General features: G+C 37.6%; 1 protein-coding gene, 1 long non-coding RNA gene and 1 pseudogene across 13 annotated transcripts in view; all 3 read right to left on the reverse strand.

Moving 5' to 3' along the window:
- The window catches only part of LOC110348042 (uncharacterized), a 38,826-nt gene extending 25,969 nt beyond the window's left edge, over window positions 1-12,857 (reverse strand). Inside the window, exon 1 of the long non-coding RNA XR_002393018.2 lies at window positions 9,360-12,857. This is a non-coding gene — a long non-coding RNA (uncharacterized LOC110348042). The remainder of the gene's footprint in view (window positions 1-9,359) is intronic.
- Window positions 1-20,348, reverse strand: part of Magi2 (membrane associated guanylate kinase, WW and PDZ domain containing 2) — a 1,273,508-nt gene that overhangs the window by 1,160,335 nt on the left and 92,825 nt on the right. The gene's annotated exons all lie outside the window — the stretch shown is intronic.
- LOC147829307 (U6 spliceosomal RNA) lies at window positions 10,670-10,782 on the reverse strand (annotated as a pseudogene).

The following is a 20,348-nucleotide window of genomic DNA, read 5'->3' on the forward strand; positions in this document are numbered from 1 at the left end:
ATTAATTTGTTAATTAAATGTTTGTCATTTTTCAAAATATTTATCCTTGATATAAAAGACAACAAAGTTAAAACAAACTAATGTCAGTGAGCTGAAATTAATACTAATGACTCAGATGAAACAAAATAGTGTTTTTGCAAGAAGCTCAGCCGGTCCCAGCACCTGGAAGGAAGCTCCCCACCTCCATCCAAGGCTCCTAGGGCAGAGAAGCTGAGCCAGTCCCAGCACCTGGAAGGAAGCTCCCTGCCTCCATCCCAGGCTCCTAGGGCAGAGAAGCTCAGCCAGTCCCAGAACCTGGAAGGAAGCTCCCCCGCTGCCATCCCAGGCTCCTGGGGCAGAGAAGGTGAGCCGGTCCCAGCACCCAGAAGGAAGCTCCTCCACCACCATCTCAAGCTCCTAGGGCAGAGAAGCTGAGCCAATCCCAGAACCCAGAAGGAAGCTCCCCTGCTGCCATCCCAAGTTCCTAGGGCAGAGAAGGTGAGTCACGTGGGTGCCAGAATCACCCTCCCGCCCCATGGAAATGAGAAGACACAAAAACAAGCCTCGAAAACAGACTTCCAGATCACCTACAAGAACCCCAAAGGGAAACGAGATGGAACACTCTGATACTCAACCACCTGGACTCTCTGAACTGGCAACAAAAGAGGATCTGGGAACAATGAAATCAGAAATAATTACTCAGATAACAGCAAAGATTTTGCTCATGGTGCAAGACATGATTAATAAATCAGAGAGGACACAGATAAAAAAATAGAGGATCTGAGGAACATGATGGAATCCCAATATAGGAAACAAATGGAATCCATAAAACAGATACAAACAGATTTCCAAGAGATTAAAAACTCCATTGAAAGTCTGCACAGCAGACTGAACCAATGTGAGGATAGAATTTCACATACAGAAGAAAAGATTGCAATTAGTGACCAGGAAAAGAAAAATTGCTTTAAAATTGTAAAGGAACACAAGAAATCAATCCAGCAGCTGCTAGACAATACAAAGAAGAATAACATAAGACTGATCGGAGTCAATGAAAAAAGAGGAGAGAGTGTAGATGACATAAAAAAAGTGTTCACAGAAGTGATGGCAGAAAACTTCCCAAGGAGGGGAAAAGAACTTGACATACAGATAAGTGAGGCACATAGGACTCCAGCTAGCCTTAATCAAAAAAAATCTACACATAGGCATATAATAGTTAGGATTCCAGAAATCCAACAGAAGAATAAAATTCTACAATCAGTGAGAGAAAAGAAACAAATCACATACAAAGGAAAGCCCATCAGAATCACAGCAGACTTCTCAATGCAAACTCTCAAGGCAAGAAGAGCTTGGAGTGATGTATTTCAAGCCCTAAAGGAAAACAGCCTCCAACCCAGATTGATGTACTCTGCAAAACTATCTTTCAAAATGGATGGAGAAATAAGATACTTTCATGATAAAGAGCACCTCAGGAACTTCATGAATACCAAACCGGCACTTCAAAAAATTTTAGATAATACCCTAGGGAAAGACAATAAGGATCACAACCCCAGGAAACCCAGCAGAATGAATCCATTGGGTGTGACAAATTAAACGCAAAGGGGGAGAATGCAACAAAAAGAAAAAGTCATGACAAGGCTTTTAAAACTTTTAACTTCATCTCCCTAATGAGTGTGTAATTCAATCTTATTATTGTACTGATTAGTATTTTTCTGATTCTAGAGTTGCACACCATTCCTTGTGCTATACTGGCTATTTATCATCTTCTTATGTCTACATTTTAATTGGGTTGTCTATTAATGAGCTGTAAGAGTTCTTTATATATTCTGGTCATAGGTTATATGCATTGTAAATATGGTCTGTTTAAGGACTACTTTTCATTTTAATGATGTCATTTAAATTTCTAAATTTTGATGGAATCTCATTTATCAATTTTTTTCTTTTATACATCATGTTTTTTGTATCCTAGGTAGTTCTTGCCTACCCTGAATTCATAAATATTTTCCCTTATAATTTCTTCTTAAAGTTTTATGCTTTCAGGCTTTCATATTAGATTCATAGATCCCTTCAAGTTATTTTCACGTATGGAAAAAAAGGGTTGAGGTTAATTTTTTATATACTGATACCAGGTGTTCTAGTGCTGTTTACTGAAAATACTATCTCTTCCTCAGCTCTTGAATTGAGTTTATATTCTATAAATTGCTAATGTTAAATAATCTTTCAAAACTCAGTGGACCATATATGTGTGGTTCTATTTCTAGATTCTCTGTTTTAGTCAAATGATCTATATATCTTTCCTTACACCAACACTGCCTTGATTACTGTAGCTTTAGAAGAAGCCTTAAAATTAGGTACTAAACGTCTTCCAACACTGTTTTTGTGTTTTTGTTTTTGTTTTTAACTTTTCTAGGTCCTTTGTACTCCTACATAACTTTTAAATTTCAATATCCAATTCTTCATTTATAGCAAGTATACACAGACTTGAATTTTTATATATACCTTGTGTTTTCTAATCCTGCCAAATTCAAGTACAAGTTCTAGGGGCTCCTAGAGATTTCTTAGTATTTTCTCTGGAGATGATCATTTCATCTACATATAACGATTTTGCTTCTACCTTGCCAATTCTATCCTAGTTTTGTCATTTTATTGCCAGACTATTTTGGTGGGGCCTAGGTTTCAAAGTTTAATGGACAGATAAAGAGTAAGCATATCTGCCCTTGTTCCCCACCTTAAGGAGAAAGCATTGTATCTTCTCCATTCGTATAAGGCATTCTCGCTGGAAGTATGGAGTACCTGTCTTTAATCTGTTGAGAAGTTTCTGTTCTACTTCTAGTCTCCTCATAGCTTTTACCATGAACAGTTGTAGAATTTAGTTCAATACTTTTTCTCCAACTATTGACAGGATCATATGGCTTTTGCCTTTCCTCTGTTAAAATGATGACTTTTGGGGGTGGATCTTCCAATGCTGAACCAACACTGCCATCTGTGTAACAAAACCACTTTCTACATACTGCCAGATCTGACTTCTAATAGTTTGTTTTGTAAAACAAATTTCTATCTATGTTCATACTTTTTTCTTCTATTATCTATCCAGTTTCAGGATTAGCACAATGTTGAGTTCCTAAAATGAGGGGAGAACTGTTCCTTTTTTCTGCTTTAATTGTTTGATATAATTTATCAGTTAGAATGTTTATGATCCTGCTGTTGTCATATAGGTAGGTTTTTAAGCTAGGAATATACTTTCTTTAATAGGTGCTATTCAAATTTTATATTTCCTCCAGAGTTAGTTTCATTAATTTGTCTTCCAAGGTACTTCTTAGAAGTTGTCAAATTTATTTCAAAAAAGATTTTTGTAATATGCTTTCTATATCCTTTTAAATGCTGTAAAATCTGTGGTAATGTCTCCTAGATCTTAATATTGTAATTTAAAAAATGTATAACTGATATTGTGTAACAGGAAGAAATGGTCTAAAAGACCAATAATTGGGAGGGGTAGAGGAAGGGAAAAAAAAGGAAAGGAAAAAATATGAGAAGAGGGAAAAAATGGAAACAAAGTCTTTGCAAATAGGGAGGGGTGGAGGGGGTCAAGGGAGAGCAGGGGAAGGGGAAAAAAATAAGAACCAAGATACTCATGGAATGGTACAAGATCCCAATGATGAATGTAACTGTATTTTATACCTAAAATGTACCGATAAAGTTAATGTGGGAAAAAAAAAAGAAAATCCTGTTTTTAAAAGTAGCATTGAATGGAAAATTCTAAGAATTTTCTAAATAATCAGTTCATTAAAAGTTATTTGGTAATTACTCTGGTAATTGTTCCCCATAGAGGAATGTTCTTTTTTCTTCCAGGAGAAATTCAGTAAGCAGAGTTAAAAATGTAACAGATTATGAATCAATGATGAAATTCATTTGGTATCTAGCCCCACCCACCTGCTCTACCATTTCCTCCACCTACACATCAAGGGAACGCCTCTGAACACAGCTCTGACACTGAGCAAAGGACAGTGAGTTATGGAACCCGGATTCTCCTTCAGGCTCTGCTTTTAACTTTAATGCTCTACTTTCCTATCCATAAAGAGAATTAATATTACCAATCTCACTGAGGCGTGACTGTTACATACAATAATGGATATCCAAGTGTGTAATACAATATTTACTGATTGATAAATGAGTGAACTTGTTTAAGAATCACAAAGTAGAGAAATGGTTACTTCAGCTCTCAGAAGGCTAAACAACTTCGTTTTGAATTTTTATATTTAATTCAGCAATTATTCATTTATTGTCTCACAAGTTAATGCTTGCAAATGCAAGTTTTATTGTTTATTCTCAACATAATGAGCATCATTCACCTCTTTGATATCCCAAACATTTTTCTTAGTTAAGTATATTGGTATGTTCAGTAAATGCTGTAAAACACAAAAGAAACATGTACAAATCAACTAAATGGAAAAACAGGATCAGTATGGTCATGAAAATTAAAATTCTTCACTCTTTTGAAACCCACATGTCTCTGGTTTGTTTCTTAATAGGAGGACCATTTTATCTTTGTTGTTCGGATGAGAAAAAATTTCTCAGGTATTGAGATAAAATGTGCAAAAGATAAAAAAGTAATTAAAAGGAACAGAATAAAAAGAAATATGTTAATAATTTTTCAGGGTAGCTCTTTTCTCAATCCTTGATTCTCTGATCCTCAAGCACTTTTGAGACATTTATTTAACAAAACCTCCTATCCTACACACACAACAAATTTATTCTTACAGAGATATACATCAGAACCTTTGGCTAGCTTTGCATGCCACTTATCCATCCCAGTCTGGGAATGAATATATCTAACACAATGGCTTCACAGATGAGGACACTCAGAGTACATCATTGTAGGATCTGAGGCATTTCCAGGATTCAATAGCTTCCATCTACAAGGCCGGCCTCAACCCTGGGACAGTAGCAACCTGTCCTACAGACAAGAACTTATGGGCAGACAATAAGCAGCAACCCCAAGGCTTGCTGCAGGATGGCTCACAGGTCTGACAAGCACTAGCGGACTGCTGTCAACTTTCCGTTCCTAATGTGAGCCACAAGCTTGACAGAAGACCTTGTGGGCAAGGCAAGGAAGGTGCTGGTAAATCTTCCTCTCAGATAGTCTTGTCACAGCACTGTCACTCCTTGCAACATCTCTTCTCACTACAATGACAGACCTTCCTCAGTCACTGAGAAGATCTCTTCCTGCTTCCTGCTCCTCCCTCTGCTGCTGTCCGTGCAGCCCCTTAAGATCTGACCAGGATGAATAAATTCAACTGTGCGCACAGGTATGGCTAAACTACCTGTTAAAAGTAGCTACCTGTCTAACTAGCTGTTAAAAGATCCAAATAGTCCTGAACTAGGTGATAAGTAGATACTGCCTGAGCCACCCAACTCTGTGCTTCATCTCTCCACAATCCAGATGCTACAAAAGTAATCAAAGAAAAGTAGTATCAAGCACTGCGGTATGCCTTGGCTATGTAACTTGTACCAGTTATGAAACAACTCGAATATCCCTCTGTGTCAGACTATCAGATGAAGCCAAAGTAAACCACACCTATATGTGCCAAAGGCATGTTAAAGGGCTTTTGGAAAGGATAATGCTGTATCATAGTCCCTGCTAGCCATATTGCTCCTGAAAGTTCACAGAGCTCAGCTGATAATCTGTCTTCACGGCTGATTGCACTCTAGTTGCCTATCCATCACCCCAGATTACTCAAGTACAATTATTGTAATTATTTGATTACAACTGTCATGACTTACTTTGGACCACTGAAATGTGGTCCAAAAGGAATGATTTTTATAAACCAAAAACGACTGTATAAGTTAATATTGATGGTGAAATTTCTGAAGTGTGATTTTTTTATTGGTTTACATGGCTGGGCTACCATCTTTCTAAAAGAACAAAGTAAGTAAAGCAGACCCTTGAGTTACGACCAGCCTGACATGTGAACAACTTGGGTTATGACCAGGAATTTTAGTTTTAGCTTACAACCAAAAGCTTGAGTTACAACCTGAATGCCAGCAGCTTGTGTTTCCAAATGGTCTCAGATACAGATTTAGCCCTTAAAGAATTCTGGAAGGAACATTACAACATCCTTTCCTGTGTGGGGTTAACTGAGAAATTGTGGGCCAGTGTCTCTCTAAGGACACTGAGATCCACCTGTACACAGGAGAGAGACTTCGAAGGCTGTGTAGAGGAGCCTGACCCTTCAATTGACCAACTTGAGCTACAACCAGCCCTTGTGCAAGAATTGAGTTTGTAAGTCAAGGATGCACTGTATAAAAGTACCTGTGGGGGTCACATTGAAGGTCAGTTTTAATCTGAGGGAAGCTCCCCTCTAAAACTGGAAGGTACTCTGAAGATCTTACAAAACTGACATGAATCACTTCTCTTAATGAAAACGGAAAGATCCACAATTACTTTAGCGTGGGCTATTCTTCTAGAGCAGAGGTTTAGGTTGTGTCTCCAAGCTGTGTTGCTAATTTGCACCATGCTGGGGTGCACGTCAGTAATCATGGTGTATGTAGGAAAAAATGGAAACTCTGCCTGCTGTGATCTCACTTGCAGATTCGAATATAGTTAGAGAATTCTCAAGGTCAAGTATTTAAAAATCCTTGGAAAATGTACACTGTGTAGATACTGAAGAAATGGGAGAAATATTAAAGGAAAGGAAGGATATATGTGATAATATAAAACTTCAAAACTTTGGTATAGTAACAAAAAATGAGGAAAATGAGAGACAGAGAAAGAGAGATCAGAAACTTATGCTAAAATAATTTTCTTGTCTTGAGGACACATCTATACCCTTAGTTGACAAAGGACAGGTAAATCCTTTCGGCAAATTTTAAAAGGCAGGATTATAATGTATACAAATATCCTTCAGAAGAAGAATTATATAAAATGATAATTTAGAAGGAAAAACTATTTTCAGTCATAAATAAAAAGAGATGAAAGCTCTTGAAGATTTAATAAATAGGCGTGTTACTCTCTTACTGCGCTTGAAATGCTGAGCAGTTCGGAAGTGAATTAGGCCGTGTACATCTCCTTAGTCTCTATGCCCCTAACACCTTCCATTTCCTCTCTCTAACACCGTGTTAGTGAATAATGACTTAGGGTCACATCTGTCTTCTCTGCCAAACTGCAAGTGCTTCTGATTTGGGGACCACAACTCTATTGTTCAACACACTCTTTTAGCATCCAGCACAGAGTAGACATTTAAATGTATATTGACCAGGGCTGGGGATTTAGCTCAGTGGTTCCAGTGCCTGCCTTGCAAGTGCAAGGACCAGAGTTCGATCTCCGGTACACACACACACACACACACACACACACACACACACACATATATATATATATATATACCAAAGGAATAATGCATCTTCCCATCATTTAACCAATACTTCCATCTTTAGAAAGTCTAATAAAATTAATGTTTCAGAAGAAAAAAAATGTTACAGAATAATTGCTCATAATTATAGAACATTTACAAAACAGTGGTTTACACTGATTATCTTATTTAATTCTAATTCTCAGGAAAGATCTATTAAGAAGATAGTATTTTTGTATTCATTTAAAACAAAAGTAAATTCAGGGTCAGAGAAGTTCTAGTACAAGAAGAAATAAGGAACGACCCAGTATTGCCCTTATACTGTATGTGTGCACAAAATGAGAAGAATGGAGAAAACTGTAGTGTGCTAAGATGAGTTACCAGTGTATTTGACATTTCGTGCTACAGTAGCCTCTAATAATTAAGTCTGAATATTTAACTTTTTTTGGATTCCACATATAAATGAGATGATGTAGTATTTTTCTTTCCACATCTATCTTATTTCACTTAGCATAACATCCTGTCCTCCAGGGCCAATCAATGATGTGGCAAACAGCAAGATCTCTTTTCTTAAGGGTGGATAAAGACACAGAAAGAGAACATGGTGGTTGCCATTGGCTAGGGGGTGTAATGAGGGAGAAAAATGGGAAATGTAGATGAAAAGGACAGAAAGTAGCAGATATGTTGGAGGAATAAGTCTAAAGATCTGATGCATAGCATATGGACTATAGTTAATAAAACTGTATTGTTCGATGAATTTTTGTTAAATGGATAGCTAAAACTTACTAAAACTTATTTCTCCTAAAATTTTGTGTGTTCTGACCAACATGTCCACCTTCTCAATCATTCTCCTTCTTACCCCAACCTTTGCTTTCTGGGTCCTTAAAGGCCAATATGTGTACCAGGACATGACTTGAACACACATGTCTTAGTTCACTGGTGGAAGGGTATGCTTCAATGTTGACTGGGTCATACTTCCAATAGATTTGGGTATTCTTTATGTTCACAACTTTTTTTCTTAAGTTACATTTTTAAACACTTGTTCTATTCCATTTTTTCTCCTTCTCCTCCTCCTCTTCTCCTCTTCTCCATCTTCCTCTTCCTTCTCCTCCTCCTCTACCTCTTTCTCCTCCTCCTTCTACTTCCCCTCCACAGCCTCCTTCTTCTTCCTTTTTCCTCCTTCCTCTTCCTCTACCTTTTGATTTTCTTCTCCTGCTCCTCCTCCTTTGATTCCAATTATGCATTTATGCTTTCCCTGGTTTATATGTCATCTTCTCCTTAATCCTTCCCCCTTTATTTTGTTTTTTGTAACATCTCATTTATATTCCCTCTGATCTTGCTATCCTTTCTACAGAGTCTATTTTTAGATTTTCTTCTTCCATTTCTTTTGTATTTTAGTGATGGTATTGGGTTGCCTTTTCACTGAATTCTGCCAACTGATATTGTTTTCTCATATTGCGATTCATAACCTTCTTTCATAGAAGTATGATTTTTATTAACCTTTTAAATGCTGAAGAGTAAAACTTTAGTCACAACGTCACATCTGTTCGGTGGCAACATTTTTCTGAGTACTCATCTGCTGACAAGTTTATTGCTCTCTTTCACACTTGTTCCAGTGGTATTTTTACAGCAACTGTCTGCTAGTTCCATTTTTTTTCCTATTGAAAGGGTTGATTTTCCTAGATAAGTATTTTGTGCATGAATTTCCCATTTACCTACGTGTATGGTCAGAGGAGAAATGACATTAGCAGGTGTGAATGTGTGTGTGTCTGTAAATGTCCAGAGATGCTTTCCAAGCTTCATCACTGAACAACTACAGCCATATTTCTTAAACTCCAATATGAGCTTGTATCCATGGAGTGTCACTTTCCCTTAGCACTGATGGAAGCAATTCTTACCAGTCCTGGATCCCAAAGAAACCCTGAGCCATTTTGAAGAACCTAGGAGTTCTTGCAGATTCACCTTGGAAAATCAGAACCTAATACTTGATGAACTTGAACCTATTAAAAACATTACCTAGTCCCCACCTCTTACCTGGTTTTCCTGCTGTTATCCTTAACACCTAGGAAATGATAAGTCTGACTCCTGCCTGCCCCTCAGCCATCTGAGTTCCGGACCCGCTGATTCCCAGCTGCCCGAGCCCAGGGAGCAATGCCTACTCACTAGGACAGGGCACTCCAGCCTCGCCTGCTAGGTCACAATGCTCATCGCTATAGCCACACCCCCCACCACACCCTACCTAAGCCCATCCTACCACCCACCATCCATGAAAGACCCAGCTCAATGAAACTGGACTCAGGACCTCCTATGGAGTTTTTCCAGGAGGTCCTGCCCAGAACCCCCCAATTCAGGCTGGCTGTGTTCTTTTCTGGGTCATCACTGTTTACCCTACAAGAGCCAATGTTCTGCTTCTCACGTCCTGTCCCATTTGCTTCCACTTTGTGATTACAGGAACCACACTTCCTAGACAGGAAGGGTATAACCCTGGGGCACACTCTTCCTGCAGGAGAGACCGAGTCCCCACGGGGCTCCCAGCAGAGGGCAGGCTGACGTGTGAGATCCCTCAGGTGCCTCACTCATCAGAAGATGTTACATTTAAGGGTGCAATAAGGTAATCTGATGGATAAAAGAATGAACCAAATTTTTTTCTGATTTCCCAGTTAAACCTTGAAAAACCTGAATCATCAGGAAGTAAAGGGCTTTGGTCTTTATTTTCATTCTCTGCGAGAATCATTCCCTTGTGTTGATAGAATATTGCACTGTCAACACTGTTGGAGCTTCAATAAATGAAATGTCCACTGATATAAAGTGCATCTGTTTGAAACCACAGTTGAAGACATGGTCTATTCTGTGCACCAAGGTCCCTTACAAAGAGAATGAACAAAATGGATTGTATTTCCACATCAGTACCAAGACAATTGTTCTCTGTAGATCTGCCTAATGCTTTTTTTTCCTTATCATACAATGAAAAGGATTCAGGCCATGAAATTCATTTTAGTCTGAGTTTCCAGGGAATCTAGAATCATAGTTAGTGCTCATATATTGTAATTAATTATCTCACATACCACAAATTGTTTTGCTTTTCTTGGTACTGTTCCTTCAACTTCAAAACGCTAGTCTTTTTAGAAATTATCAGACGAAATTTTTTAATTGCAGCTTTGTTGAGGCATAATTAAAATACAAACATCTGTTTATATATAATGTGTAAAATTTGATGAGTAGAATATATGCAAACACTCCTATTGCCAATACCACAATCGAGATAATGAACATATTCATCACCTTCAAACATTTCTTTGTGTGTCTTTTTTTTGTCTCTTGGCTTATTTTGTCATAAAATGAATGGAAACATGGAAGGTTCAAGAGTTTGGGTGTCATCCTTTCACAAGGGCTATCCTAAACTTCTCCATATCCTTCTAATTTTAAATTGTATATATGCTGCTGAAGCCCTTTGTATGCTAGGAAAGAATGTTAATATATCATTGATGCACTGCACACACACCTGCGGATGTGACATATTACTGCTACAACTCTGTATGGAGGAAGGAAGGTGCTCTGGCTTATACCTAGATGTCCCCTCAAAGCCTCATGCGGTCATAGGTGGGGTTTTCTCAGAGGTGGCTGGATCTAGAGTGTGAGACTCTGGGATTGATTTAGTGTAATGCTAGGATAAAGGGTGTGAGTGCTGTCTTCCCTAAGGCTGGGGAGCCTGGATAAGATATAAAATTTAAGATATGAGATAGAAGATATAAGGAGATAGAAGATAGAAGAGGATTGTCATTTGTCAACTGCTTGCTTTTGCTGTCTTCTGCCCACCATGAACCATTTTTCCTCTGCCATGTTCCACTCTGCTTTGGAGCCAGGTGACTAGGCACTGAAACCTCTACAAACCATGAGCTAAATAAACTTTCTCCTTTAACTTTGGGTGTTATTTTGTCTCAGAAACAAGAAAAGTAGCCGAGACCGAAGGAAACAGTTAAATTTATTTTTATTATTGATTTCACTACCCTGTTGGTTTTTTTTCTAAAATTTGGCATTGGCCCACAAACTCCCTTATGATTATGATCTGCAATATTGGGATTGAACCCAGGAACACTGTAGTAAGCTATATGCACAAACCTTTAGAAAAATTAAGACAGGGTCTTGCTAAGTCATCCAGTCTTAAACTTGAGATCCTTCTGCCTCATCCACCCAGCAGCATGCTGGGATTACAGATATGTGTCACCATCCTCAGCTGATTATTATCTTTTAATTGTGAAAGTATATGTACACTATTTAAAGTGAAAATTCTGCTACCCCTTGTTTCCACAATGCTGTTTCCTTAGCTAATCACTGCTAGTAGTTAATTATATAGCAGTATACAAATTAATTTCAATTTGTTTTGTAATTAATTTTTGTTTTCTATAGGCCAGTTTCAAACTCTTTACAATATCACTAGATATAGATCACAAAATCAACCAAATATCTGTGAAACACTAAATTACTAGTCAGTACTGACAAAAAAAGCAAAACAATACAAAACACTAAATTTACCAATTCATCCATCTATATATCTATATAAAAGATTGTCAAGAATAACTATACATGGAAACTACATTTTAAATGATACAATGTACAGACCCTTAAACTATGGAAATTTAGGGTGGAGAGTAATTAGCCTTAGAATTATATTAGTACTATTTTCTGATTTTATAGATAAGGTAACAAAAGCTAAGGACTAAATGAGCAAGTTCATTGGGATGATCCAAATCCACTGACTCCTAACTTTACAAGAGATAATGTGGTAATGTGTGAACTGAGAATGTAACAATTAACTGTGGGAACACAGCGATTCAAAGTGAAACACATATAAGCACTGTATACTTCACTGATTTAAAAATGCATAAGTCAATTCTGTCTATAGTGCTTGAAGATCTATATAACTCTATTAATAACAAGGTAGAATTTATTTGTTCCCAAGATGTTTGCAGGCTGGCTAGGGGATAAAATATAAACACAGGAAGAGCAAGCAGCAATAAAAGTAGACATTAACTCAAAGTTATTTATAAGACTATGAGTACGACAGGAATGAGGCTCAGGAACAACTCATGCACATGGTTAGTGTCATAGAAGTGGTGAGATTTCCACCAGGATTATAGGATGTATAAACAGAGGTACAGAAATAAAGATGGTTTTGATGTGTTGAGAAGATGGTGATTAGTTGAGTTTGTAACACGGGTTTATACCATTGAACATTACACAAATGCCAGACGTGCTTTGGTGGTTGGAAGACTCTAAGTAGCATACCTAGGAACTTAGACTTCACCACGTAGGAAGAATGGGGTCACCAAGGGTTGCTGAGGATGGGGCATTATGAAAGTGGCTTTCTCCTGGGTGACTCAGGACTTCAAAACTGGGGCAGGAGTAAGTGTTTATGGTAGGAGAGCCAATGGGGACTTGATCTCCAGTGGTAGAATTTGGATACAAATGGAAACCATCTTACTTCTGGTAACAACTGCCTTCTTGTCTTTAACTTCTTTAGATATGAACGAGCTCCAACGAACAGATTATCTGCAAGATGACTCTTAGCAATGTCCACATGCATATCTTTATTAATATTGCTACGTGTTGAATTGTGTCTCCCTCAAATTCATATGTTGAAGTCCCAATCCCTAGTTCCTCACATTGTGACCTTGTTTGGAAATGTGATCATCACAGATGCAATTAGTTAGGGTAAGGTTATACTGAGCAAGATGTGCCCCAAGAAAAGGAAAAGTGTAGGCACAGACATGGGTGGAGCTGCATTCCATGGAAAGATGAAGTAAGAGATGGAAGATGACGCTTCTAAAAGTCAAGGAATGCCAGAGACAACCTGCATACCACTGATGGGCCAGCTGCTAATGCTTCCTCACTGGCCTCAAGCCGAAGCAATCCCAACAACACTGAGACGCGGGCCTCTTGGCCTCTAGCATGGTAAGACTGTATGTGTCTGCTGTTTACACCACACAGTTTTCAAATCTCCAATGCCACAGCCCTAGTGAAGCAGCCCATGGATCAGCACTAGAATCTAAGGGTCCAGGAAGACATCAAGGTTTGAAGATTTTGATATTCTCTTGCAGCATAGGTGAAAAAAAAGCTACTAAGTGAATGTATTTAATTTGGGAAGTGAGAAACTCTCAAAATGCTTAGTTTCTAGATATGTTTTTAAAACTTTAAGAATTATTAGGGAAAAAAGATCAGTGTAAGTTAAATATAAACCACTGAGGCTCAATCATTTCTTGGTTCTAAAGATTGGTGTGACAGTAACAACTTTAAAATATATAAATGTTTTATCACTTGAGTTCAAGTTACGCCTGAATCCAAGATTCATTCAGTCTGCATAGGTTATTTCTTAGCCAAGAAAATCCCCCTCTGTCCACTATGTTTGCTGCTGCATAGGAAATTTCCAACTGGGAGAAGGTGTTGAAAAGTATGAGAATAATACCAACTGATCTGTCAATGATTTCCACTATTACAGTGCTGAGAAGTGAACTATATCCACATTATTTCTTCTTAAAATTACTCTTACATTTAACTAGTCAGATGCAAAGGGGATAGAAATAGAAGGGACGAACAACAGTATCCACCCTCTGACCCAGGGGTGATGACATTCCACTGGGGTTTTCCCAAGTCACCACCATCAAGTTTTCCTTCACTTATAAAGAATCCTTCTTCCTTCCAAGCTCTTCTGAGTGACACTACTCCTTAGGATATCACTTATTAACCCAAGTTTTTCATTTCTTCCCAGTTGTCCTAGTGAATAACTCATAATTTCATCTCTTAGAAACTCAATCTGTTTCTGAGGTTTTGTTCTCAGAGTCTAAACTTTGAGATAATGCTTTACAGTACCTTTTTCCCTTCTCTCTTTCAGGACGTGACCAGAGAACTCTTCCTAAGCAGCTCTCTGGTTCTACTTTCTCCTGCTTAGTGCTTTACTTCCTGCCTGATAATGGGAGAAGCCCTTTCCAGGAACAGAGCCCGAGACCTGAACCCAGCTTTCCTTGTTTTCCCATCTGCCCATCCTCTCAACACAGTGCATGCCTCTGTTTGCACATTCATCCCAAGTTCTGCCCAATGCCGTATCTCCCAGGCTTCTGCTCCTTCTCGTTCACTGCTGCTGGAGTTTCTCCCGTTCCTAAGGCCAGGATTCCATGTGAGACCTTTCCTCCCATCTGGCTGGTCTACTGGCACAAATGACCTCTTTTCATGTGTTCTGAGGGTTGCTGGTTCGCACAAATTCACACTGGCTTACAAGAACACTGCAGTGAGTTTTCCAGTTCTTCCTCCTCTTACATAACCTGCCATTGGTCTTTGATTCCAGCTCTCCTGGACATCCTGGGTCACTGATCATCAGATTTCCTGTGTTAGTTCTTTGTCTGTGGTCACGATTCATTTAATTCTTGACCTCCAAAATTTAAAAAAGCAAAGGATTATGATCTGTTATGTACACCTACCAACTCCTCACAAGGACCATGATCATTTTATAGTACAATCGTGTACTTATTTAAAAAATTATAAAAAAGTAAATCTCAACAGGAAAAGAAAAAAGGAAATCAACAGGTTGAATTGATAATACATCTTGGCTAATGAAATTCAAAAAAATACAAAAATAAAAAAAAAATCCTTATTTTTCTTATGTTAATGTGAAAGCTTCTTTACTTTTCTTTCTCATTTTGCCCTAACATGACTGAAACAATGCCTTACTTTTTTATAAAGAACTTGTTTCAGGGCTGGGGATTTAGCTCAGAGGTTTCGCCGCCTGCTGCGCAAGGGCAAGGACCCCAGTTCGATCCCCTGTACCAAAAGAAAAAAGAAAAAAAAAAAGAACTTGTTTCATAAATATTAACTGGCTTATGTAACAAGTAGCTGAATCCCCACCATGCAAATATCTTGAAGGAAAGTGAACAGCACAACAAAAGAAAACAGAATATCCTGACCCAGCTGTCAGGTCTCCTATTTTATTTAACTCCAACTAGGAGATCTTTTGAATACATGAGCAACACGACACATCATGACCCTCTCCTCAATCCTGCCTTCCCCACTAAGCCTCTCCTGCCCCTCTAGATTGCCGTGCCTCTTTCTCGCCCTCCTTCCACACTGCGGGGGTCAGCCCCATCTCAGCAAGCTTCCTGTATCCTCAGCCTCCTTGACTCAGTGGGTGACAAGTTTCTCTTCCTGGCTCCCAGGGTGCAAGGCTCACACCTGGTGAGCCTCACCCAAGCCCTGGTCTCCTCCTGCGTCCTCTCTTGCTCCTCAGCTGTGACCCCACCTGTGTCCCCACCACTGCCCTGGCCTTGAGCAGCCTGCTCACAGCTGGACCTGGCCTCCCTTGCAACATGAGTCATGCTAAGGGGTTTGTAAAGTTTGTAAAGAGACACTCTACCCATCCGTTTGATACACTTCAGCTGAAAGGCCTAAGAAACAGGAAAAATGAAAGCATGAATAAAATATGAACACAGCTTCTATTTGTATTTCATATGTATCTTTGTATATATGGACATATGACTAAGGAGAAATGTCATAATTATAACTTAGGAAGATCTTAAGTAAAATTATGACAGCTATATCTTTTTAGAAGACTCAATACCACTGTGCATCACTTACACATCATCATCTGATGACAATAAATTATCCTTAGGCATTACTGGGGAAACTCATAAAATTTGAATACAAGCTAATCTTGTACTCTACCATAAAAATATAAGGCCAAGAATAGAAAGCAAGTATACCTGGCAAAAATAAATAAATAAGATACAATCTAATTAGTGAAATAAGCATTTTTATAATCTAAATGATAGGTAGTTAAGAGATTACTTACATTTTGTGGAAATGTTTTGTTTGTCCCAAAGCAAAATGTCATTTAAACAATCTTGTATCAGCTCTGTTTTAATGTTACAACTCTTCTGGTTTAATTATTCAAATGAAAGAAATTAAAACAGCTTTTGAAAATGAAAATTAACTGTATCTCTGATGCTATTTAATGTAATGAGAGAACGGTAATAATGAAAGAGCATTTAATGAATATATATGCCCCGACATTGTCTCAACTCTATTATATTTATTAACCAAACTGTTCAAAGCTATTAAATAATTTTAGTTGGTACTGGTTACTAAGCAACATGTTAGAACAAAAATCATACCTATTTTTAATGTCCTTGATAGAGTGATATCTTACCAATTTCTGTGTCTTCAGCAACTAGCATCTTGCCTTTCACACAAAAAATGGTCAGTAATTTGTGTGTTTAATAATAATCTGAAAGCCCAGAAACTATTTTCTTTTAAGTTCATACAAATAAAATTAAAAACAGTCTTCTGCTTTTTCTTGCCATGAAAGAAAATGAACTTTTCAGGGAAAGTACATCATTTATCATTTACAGCCACTTTTGATGTTTATATTTATGTAGCTCATTACTTTTTTTTCCAGCAGAAAGGAAATATTTCTAATCTGTTGTGAAAACAGAGTTTTATCATTTTGTAACTTTAACAACATAAAATATATGTGCATTAATCACTGAGCTCTCTAGAACAAACGTGCAATTTCAGAGGAAGCCAGCACATTTCAGACAACAGGAGAGAGTAACAACCTGTTTCACATCATTATATTGACAAATATTCAAGAAGTTTTAAATTCTGAAGAGGAGACATCTCTCATATTTAAGTAAAATTATTTTAACTATCATTTTTTATTCACTGTTTTCTATGAAATATTTTATTTGAACATAAAAGAGGCTGTCCTTAAATTTTATAGACTTATAAAATGTAGCAGTCGGTTCTTAACTTGCAGATTCTTTCTTGTTATCAATACTCATAAAATTTAGAATCAAATGATGCTATTTCTTAGTAGGAACCGGCAGATTAAAGAAACAGTTTAGCGATTTACTAAATGGTACCAATAAATTCTCAAAATGGAGTCAGCGTTCATAATCTTTTGAATTTGGTTTTGCTCATAAATATAACAACAGATTGGGCATTAGGGAAACTTGTTATTTTGTCTTGTTTTGTTATCTGAGAAAATCATTCTGCTTCTTAGCGTCCCTTCCCATACTCGGGAAAATCTGGGCTTAAATAAGATGACCTCAATGATCGTTCGAGTTAATATTATTAAGATAATCATAGCGACCACATACTGTATGACACATCCTGATTATTTAATCCTCACGACACTCTATGTCGAAGCTGCTGTTATTATCGTTATTTCCTCTATAGGAATCTGAACCCGGATATTGGCATATATATGGCATCCCAAAATGTGTTTCTTTCCTCAGGTTTAAGCTATGAAGCTGATGCTGAGGTAACCTGTGACAAGAGGACTACATCCTAATATGCATTTTGGGGTTCACATTCCTTATAGCTCAAATGAGAGTTAAATGAGACCACTGCAGGAGTGTGAGGAGTCATGAAATGAGATTAAAAGGAAAAAACTCACATGTTCCTCTCGGGTACACCCAGTGTTGCAAAGCATTACCAGCTGGAGTTTGTGGGAATTTGGTCAGTTCAATCTTTAACCCTAGGGTCAAATGCAAACAGTCAACTATCTAGAAATGACCCAAGAGTTTGATGCTAGAAGCTCAGGTTTTGGTCCATAGCCTCTTCTACACAATTCCTTAACCAAACAGAGATCTATTTTAGTCTTTCTGGGATATTGTGGGAACACAGAATTGAATACATTTGATATCAGAAAAGAATAAAACTACTGTGACAAAACAATAATGAAGACCTTGCCAATTAACATCAGCTCCTCTCCCACCTCAGAACTGTTTTAATTACAGATGTAAAAAAAAAAAAAGTAAGAAACTCCTGGCATGTATCTTTCTTTGAACTTGTAGGTGACAAAGGCTTAAGCAATATTTAAGAAGATGGGCTAAATGTAAAATGAACTGACAGTGGGATTAGTTTTGAATGAGATTCCATGATATGGACTAAGCAATCATTTTTCCTATTAAAATTTTGAATTCAGATAAGAACCACATTTCTTAGTTTTTCTACAGAGTTATGAATACACTGGTCTGTTCCTGAGAAATCACTATTATATTTTTCAGTGTTTTTTTAATAGGCCATGGAATGAATCCTTGGAAATGAGAACAATCTGACTCTTTGCATAGGTGATTATACAGAACAATATACCATGTTCAAACAGTTCATTAAGAAAGCACAGACTTTTAGTTCATTTTATTTCATGGAACATAGCTTTATTAGATAGTCTTTATTATAGAATAGTCCCACACTTAAGAGTAACATAAGAAACATAAGAAAGTAAAACAGTGAGCTTGATTTTAGTATACGGGCTGCCAAAGCAAGCACTGCGAGTTTGACTCTAAAACCAAGAAAAACTGTACTGCAATATAAAAAATAAATCATTAGAAAATACCGTTAATATTAAAATATTATCTGGCTAGATTCATATATGTATAGTACACCCAGTATTTTAAGATATTGTTGGTTTTAAATATTCACATTAAATTAATGTAACTACAATTTATAGTCAATCAAAATATTATAGGTGGCTCTTTGTATTCTTATATATATATATATGATAAATTTGCTTAATGTTAAAATTGTGTTCATAAAGTTTAATTATTTAGAGTTAGGTATAACAGAAGACACTGAACAACTGTACCAACACAGTGATTTCTAGTTTGCCTTTTACTAGCACGCAGGGACTTCCTCAGTGAAATAATGCTTGGTAGAAAAGTTGAATAATTTTCTAAGTATTTTCTCCATGCATGTAAAAAGTATAAAGGGACCAGGTTTTCCTACCCATAATTCCATAACTATGATAAATGAATGATTGCAACATGTCAGATGTCTCAGTTTCGGTTTATAGATGTTTCAATTAAAATAATGAAAACATCAAATTAAGTTTGGGTATTGCAAAAATGTACACAATTATTTTGATGCCTGGAATGCTTCCAAATTTCAAAGCACATCAGTGTGAATGATGGGCACCTTCTAGGGAGCCCGACCTGTCCGTGGTCCGTGCTGTGCTGGACTCATGCATCCGAAGCACTTACAGACTGACGCGGACTTTAAATCTTTCTTCTGTAACTTCAATATTTTAAAGTGCCTGGCACTGAGATGGGTAGTTAAAAATGTCAGCAATTTGTCTGTTTTCAGTTATTCAAACTTGTATGGTCACAGGGCAAGTGGGAGAAGATCAGAATTATCCATCTATTTATGCCAATCAAAATCACATAATGAGCTGTGTTTTTATTGAAATGCAATCCTCCTTCAGAAATGCTGCCAACCTCTCCTGCAGCACTAGCTGCTACAAGATCAAGCAGTGTATAAATTAAGATGGAAAGAATGTACCTATGGCTGAAGAATAGATGAAGCATCACTATCTTTTTAGCAAAAAACACATTCAGCAACTCTTCATGCTTATAGGACTGCTAAAATAAATCTTTGGATTTTCATAACCTCCCCACAAAGCTTAGGACGCCGGTTCTGCAAAGTCAGACATAGATGACTTGAGACAGACACAGCAGCTTTGCCTCATTTGGGGAAATCTTAATTGAGTGATAATTTTGGAAATGGTGGTCAGCCAAGCAGAGACCACTTTGCAAACCATGTCTCTGCTGTGGACTCCCAAACGCAGCTTTGTGAACATTCTGGGTTTCCTGAGCCTGCTACAGACTAGTCAGAGAAAGAGAGGAAGGTCTTTTAGAAGGCATCTAGCGCAGCATGCCTGGCAACTGGAAGATCTCAGCAACAGAGAGATGCCGGACCCCCAGGAGGCAGGGGCTCGGAGAGTTGCAGCTGTACTATGGCTGTGCACACCTGGTTCATGCACAAAGCCCTGTTCTAACAGGCCCCTCACTACTGCTGGAATAAACCAGGCATCAGGTAATGTACAGTATCATTTAAAGAAATATTATTCATAAAAATAATCATTAGTCTCACATCTAGGAGAATCTTATTCCAGTGGCTGGGTTGAAAATGCAACTAAAATGTTTAAATTCATGGGAAATTACATTTAGAGAATCCAGTTTACCACTATAAGCTCTA

The sequence above is a fragment of the Heterocephalus glaber genome, unplaced genomic scaffold (genome assembly GCF_053883595.1).
Source record: "Heterocephalus glaber isolate CG9 unplaced genomic scaffold, H.glaber_assembly_v1.0 deba00000676, whole genome shotgun sequence".
In the NCBI taxonomy this organism is placed as follows: domain Eukaryota; kingdom Metazoa; phylum Chordata; class Mammalia; order Rodentia; family Bathyergidae; genus Heterocephalus; species Heterocephalus glaber.